General features: G+C 42.9%; 1 long non-coding RNA gene across 1 annotated transcript; it reads right to left on the bottom strand.

The window, feature by feature from the left end:
- Nucleotides 1–3297: 3297 nt before the first annotated feature.
- LOC145521315 (uncharacterized) lies at nucleotides 3298–5577 on the bottom strand. The gene is made up of 2 exons (XR_014065314.1): nucleotides 5328–5577; nucleotides 3298–4332 (listed from the first exon to the last, which is right to left on the bottom strand). It is a non-coding gene; the product is annotated as an uncharacterized LOC145521315 (long non-coding RNA).
- Between the last annotated feature and the right edge of the window lie 1117 nt (nucleotides 5578–6694).

Below are 6694 nucleotides of genomic sequence, written 5' to 3'. Positions count from 1 at the left end.
ACCACCTGACTCTGTTATCATGCTAACGATGCTGGCCGCGCTGCATTTTGTCCTGCCAGGGCCATCTAGTGGGCTACTGACCTTAGTAATCCAGACCAAAAGTGGCAACCTTTCTCTGTGTTCAAATACACCTCCAAACCTCTGATCTAAAAGCATTTAGGTAGACTTCCTGTTGATTAAAGGGAGCACAAGGTGACTGGGTGAAAGAATGTCACTGATTTATTCAGGTGCTGGTTATACACTAGATTCACAGCCATTATAGAGCAGCTATTATGTGCTTGGGAGCTTCCCTTGTGTCTCAGTTGGTAAAGAATCTGCCTGTAAGGAGGGAAAGAATCTGCCTGTAAGGAGGGAGACCCAGGTTCTATCCCTGGGTCAGGAAGATTCCCTGGAGAAGGACATGCAACCCACTTCAATATTCTTGCCTGGAAAATCCCACGGACAGAGGAGCCTGGCAGGCTACAGTCCATGGGGTCGCAAAGAGTTGGACACAACTGAGCAACTAAACCGCCACCACCACCGTGTGCTAGGGAGCATGGAGATAGTGATGGACCGACCGTACCAGAACTCCCTAGTGGCCCCTCAGATGCACACAGCTTCCTGTGGCTGAGAACCACTGCACCCACCCCTACACCCTGGGCACTTTGGCACAGCGGGATGCGCTATTTTTTGGCAGCACCTGCTCTGGTTCCAACAGTCTGCCCTCCAGTAATAGAAGCTTCTACTCTGGCTAGCTGCGTGATCTGGAGCAAGAGAGGAGAAATTCCTTAGACAACAGTTTCCTCCTATGTCAAATGGGGATTAAAGGAGCTCATTCAGGCAAAGCACTTGGCAGTGCCTGGCACTGAGCATGGGCTTGATAAACGATAGCTATGACTGTCTTCAGTGCTTGCCTGGTGGCTCACTGGTAAAGAATCTGCCTGCCAATGCAGGAGACGTGGGTTCAATCCCCAGGTTGGGAAGATCCCCTGGAGGAGGAAATGGCAACCCACTCCAGTATTCTTGCTGGGAAACCCCACGGACAGAGGGGTCTGTCTGGTGGGGACAGTCCATGGGGTCACAAAAGAGTCCAACATGATTGAATAACCAAACAACCACTGTCTTCAATAGTTGTGTTTTTCATTTTAGATATGTGTCTTCCTTAGCTCAGGTTGCTATGACAGAATGTCATGGTTTAACACCAGAAACTTAGTTCTCATAGTTCTGGGGATCTGGAGGTCTGAGATCAAGGTGCCAGCAATGTTGGGTTCTGATGTGGCCTCTCTCCCTGGCTTGCAGACAGCCACCCTCTCACTATGTCCCCATGTGGTGAGAGAGAGCAAGTTTCAGTCTCCGCCTCTTCTTACAAGGACGTTAGTCGCGTGAGTCCCGTTCTCATGATCTCATCCAAACCTAATGACCTCCCAGAGGCTTCACCTCCAAGTAGCCTCACGCAGGAGGTTAGGGTTCCAACCTATGAATTTGGGCGGCGGGGAGCGGAGGGGGACACAAACTTACAGTCCGTAACAGTGTATTTGTCTGAGACTCTGGTGGGCTGGATTATTTTTTTAAGAATCTCTTGCAAATGACACATTTTTTAAAACATACCTAGATAAAACTTGAGGAAGCATAGCTGAGCATGGCCAGAGTTGTCCTTGATGCGTTATCTCCTTGCAAAGAACAGAACGTCCCTTTCGAGTGGGAGAGGGTCCTTCTCTACTTGTACCCTCGATCCCTTCCTCACCCTCCCTGCCTTTCTCCATGCTCCGAGGAGCTCTCCTGGGGTCCCTTTTGGCGGGTTTCTCATAAGATCTGGCAGCGGGAGGCACCAGAGGGCAATGGAGGCAGGAAGTAGGCAGTGTTCCCTTGTTCCCTTCATGCTTCATTGTCTGGCTCAGCAAGTGGCAACGTGTCCCCGTAACACACCTTCTGCCAGGGTGAGTGTCTCCTGTCTGAGTCCAGCTCTCACCGGGCCCCCCATTTCCCACCAGGCCAGGGTCTGTAACAGCTTCCCACTGTTTTCATTTCAGGTGCTCCAAACTCTCTTAACCTGCCCACTCCAGTGCCCAGGCCCTTCGTTAAGGCATCTTCTGTTGAAGCACCTGAGAGGCTTTCTATCTCCTCTGGGACCCTGGTTGATATATGCAATTATAATAAATTTCAATATTTTCCCATGCAACCTGCTTCCCTATCAGTCATGCTTTTAGTTTAATAAAATATTTTCCATCATTAAAAAAGAAATTCTGGAGAATCTCCAACTGGCACATGCAGCTTTTTCAAGGTCATGATGATAATTGCCTTAAGGGAAATAGTCATTTTTAGTATTGCTTGGAAATGAGATTGAGAAATACAGTCAAGGAAATACAATCTATGCTCATGGCTTGATGTCTTAAGAAATGTGATAAATGGGAAATTAGAAGTCGGAACAGGAATTCACAGGATTGAGTTATCAAAAGATCATTTTATCATTTCTCATTTGCGTTCCCACTTTAAGCAAAGTACTAATTATCTTTGTATAGAATTCCAATATCTACCCCTCAGCTAATATTTAGGGGCTACCCCATGAAGCTCACCCTCACTTCCCCTCCCTCAAATCTTGGAAACCAAGAAAATAAGATTACTTTCAGAGAGTTCAATTTTTAAAAAATTTTTTGTTTTATATTGGGGTACAGCTGATTAACAATGTGGTGACAGTTTCAGATGGAGAAGAAAGGGACTCAGTCATAAATATACACGTATTCACCCTCCCATCCAGGCTGCCACATAACATTGAGCAGAGTTCCTTGTGCTACACAGTAGGTCCTTGTTGGTTATCCATTTTAAATATAGCAGTGTGTACATGTTGATCCAAACTCCCTATCTCTAACCCCCAACCTTCCCCCCTGACAACCATAAGTTCATTCTCTAAGTCTGTCTGTTCCTGTTTTGTAAATAAGTTCATTTGTATCATTTCTTTTTAGACTCTGCATATCAAAGAATTCAACTTTAACTCCTTTGGATTGGATCAGAACAGAGAAATGAAGTTACTTTAAAAGCAGAAGGACCCTTAGACCTGTGCGGCTTAGCTTAGCTGGCCTGAAAACATTAAATGATCTAAAGCCAGCATACGGTCAGTCGAAGGAGAATCACAGAAACAAACATCAGCTGTGTCCAACGAATTACTTTGCAGGGGAACAAGCTTGAGTAACTCGAAATGTTCTGATAGCCTTATGATGAGACAAACACCTCAGCTAATCTCAGCCAGATACCATTAAATAATCAATCCTAATTCTCTGTGTTTCAACTCTGTGCTCACCAAGAAATATTCTTATGTAATTATTTTCTTATTTCAAAAGCAATATATGTTTATTAGAGAAATAATCTGAAAATGTGAGCCAAGCCCAGGGATAATGTTAATATCTCAATACATTTTCCTCCATGCCATTTTCACACACATAAATACACAGACATATATATTGATAAACATAGAAATCTTTCACCCTTATTGAGGTGTTTTTCAATTGTTCTTCACTTAATAATGAATAATGAACATCTTGTGTGTCAACAAATATACCTCTAATATAGCAGATTATATGGATACATAATTTTTAAGATGGGCAATTCTATAATTACTTATCCAGAGCTGTGTTATTGCACAGTTTTGCCATTTCCATCATTTTGCAATTACCAACAGAACTGCAGCAAACATAGCAAATCTTTGGACCTCTTTAACCATTTCTCTGCCCGGTTTCCCAAAGGGCATGGACATTCCAAGACACTTGATATATTTTGCCAGATTGCTTTCCAGAAAATTTTATAATTGTTCCAGTGTTCACCAATCTTTATAGACGATAAATCATTAGGTTACTATTTTAACATATTTTTCTGGTTACTAGTGAAGTTGAAGTTTTCATTAACTTATTAGACATTTGAGCTTTTTAATGTCCCTTTTCATATTCTTTCCCATTTTTCATTTATCTCATTTATTATAGAGCTCTTTACAGCAGTACAAATATTAACTTTTAGACATATATTACAGATACTTTTCCCAGTTTGTGATTTGACTTTTACTGAAATATGGTATTTTGCCTTAAGCTCAGACTCAGGAATGAATTTTAAGTAGCAAAGAAACCAGCTTCACTGGCTTTAACAAAGACGTATTCTCTCACATAACAAGCACCTTATAGACAGCAAGCTGTTGGAACTGGTTCCAAGGGTTGACAACGTGAGGGCTCACATCTCTGCCCTCTTTTGGCCTCCTCCTGCTTGTCATCTTATGGTCACTAAATGGCTGCTGCAGCACTAGCCATCAAGCTTCTGTTTCAGGCAGAAACTCTAACTTATGCCCGTTGGACAGAATTGGTCCCATGGGTACTGCCAACATCAAGAACAAGGGGAGACGGGATTAAGCAAGCACATTTTCACTGTCTACTGTAAAGCAGTTTTAAAATACATATAATCAAATTGGTTTATATCTATTTCTTTGGTTTCACACTTAGAAAGTTCTTCTTCAACTCAAGGATGCATTCCAGTATATAGTCATCTATATTTTCTTTCATTACTTTTTATAGTTTCATTGTAACATGCAACAGAAATTAAACATTTTTTTTCCCCAGATAATCAGCCAGTTGTCCCCAAACCATTTTTTGGACTTTCTCCACTGATGTGAAATATCTTCATTGTTTAGTAAGCTATTAATACACTCTATTCAGTTCCACAGATCTAGTTAGTTACCCTCATATTGTTGGTACTTTAATTAAATTTATTACCATGCGTTTTAACATTTCAGGGCAAGTTCCCCTTGTGATATTGCTTTTTCAAAAATTTCTTGACCCGTCTTGAATGTTTATTATTCAGATGAATTTTGAAGCATTTTAGTCCTGAGTGTTCATTGGAAGGACTGATGTTGAAGCTGAAACTCCAATACTTTGGCCACCTGATGCAAAGAGCTGACTCATTGGAAAAGACCCTGATGATGGGAAAGATTGAGGGCAGGAGGAGAAGGGGTCGACAGAGGATGAGATGGCTGGGTGGCATCACCAACTCAATGGACATGGATTTGGGTGGACTTAGGGAGTTAGTGATGGACAGAGAGGCCTGGCGTGCTGCGGTTCACAGGGTCACAAGGAGTCAGACACGACTGAACTGAACTGAAGAATTGACAGCTCATTACAGCTAAGTTTTCTGAACCAGAGATATGGTATATTCCAGTTCTCTTGTGTGGTAGTAAAGTTTTGTGATCAACACAGAGTGGGGTCTTTTTTCTCTGGTTTGTATTTTAATATATAGGAAAGATAAAAGATTTTTCTAAGACTGATTTTACCTTTCACCTTACTGAACCCTCGTTTCTTTCTAAAAGTTTTCCTTACCTTGTTTTTTGGCACCCTGATCTGCCATGGCCTGAAAAAGGGGGGGAGGGCAGTGTCAACAGAACCTTCTGATTGTTATCTGCCTTCCTGTTATGGTTCTTACCATATTTCTCATTACACAGTATTAAGTTGGCATTTGGACTCATGAGCCCGATTAATGTGATTCTTCCCTGAGAGATAAATCTGTTCTTGCTCTGCTGACAAAACCAAGTTGCAGAGATGGGCAGAGCTGAGCTGGCCTGTGTCCTGTGACATAAGCCTTCTGGAATGTTCTAACCTGTCACAAGGGCAAGAATTTCTTCTAGCTCGTTGCCATCAGATATTAGTCCTACTTCTGCTCAGAAAGCCCTAGGGATAGGAAACAGTATAATTCAAGGCTCCTAAATCCATTTAGGGGACGTTTCACATTTTCAGAAGGTTCTTACTTACGGTGATGAAATCTAATCTATGTGGTCTCCCTTTCCCCCGTGTTTCCTGGGATATTCCCCCTCCTTCTTTAGCACTTTCCCTGAACTCTTTTTTCTTAGATGACATGGTTAAGCTTTCCCTTCATCCCAGTTACATCCCCTACATCTGCCCTACTCTCTGAGGATGTTCCCACAGAGATGGACCAGAGATAACAGAGCTGACTTGCAGACCCCTCACAAGCAGGCACACCACCGTCACTGTTTCAGCATCACTGCAGCTAAATGGTCCATGTCTTTTTCACAGGAAATGCTTAATGCCAAAACTCCCATCCTGTACTTCTGTAATTTTCTGAAAATTTGATTTATTGTTTTTGAAATTAGTTCTAATCTGCCTGGGGCTTCCTGGTGGCTCAATTGGTAAAGAATCTGCCTGCAACACAGGAGACCTGGGTTCGATCCCTGGGTCGGGAAGATCCCCCTGGAGGAGGGAATGACAACCCACTCCAGCATTCCTGCCTAGAGAATTCCATGAACAGAGGAGACTGGTGGGCTATAAACCACGGGGTCTCAAAGAGTTGAATATGACTGAACAACGAACACTTTCACTTTCACTAATCTGCCTAAGCAATTTTGAGACATTTCTCTCATTCATTGAATCACGAAACCTCTCTGTTTTGTACCTTCTGTAAAATGTAACAGGCATGCCCTCTAGGTCTAGGTCCAAGTTATCTACAAATACGTTGAAACAGCCAGAGCCGAGGAGAGAGATCCACAGCATGGCCTCAGGTGTTTCCTTCCAGGAAAAGGAAAGGAAAGGAAAGTTAGTCCCATAGTCGTGTCTGACTCTTTGCAATCCCATGGACTGTAGCCCGCCAGGTCTTCTGTCCACGGAATTCTCCAGGCAAGAGTAATGGAGTGGGTTGCCATTCCCTTCTCCAGGGGATCTTCCTAACCCAGGAA

The sequence above is a fragment of the Giraffa tippelskirchi genome, chromosome 9 (assembly GCF_054371585.1).
Source record: "Giraffa tippelskirchi isolate mGirTip1 chromosome 9, T2T-mGirTip1v1.2.pri, whole genome shotgun sequence".
Lineage (NCBI taxonomy): Eukaryota > Metazoa > Chordata > Mammalia > Artiodactyla > Giraffidae > Giraffa > Giraffa tippelskirchi.
Note: the sequence above shows the minus strand (reverse complement) of the source record. Positions and strands in the feature narration are given on the sequence as shown.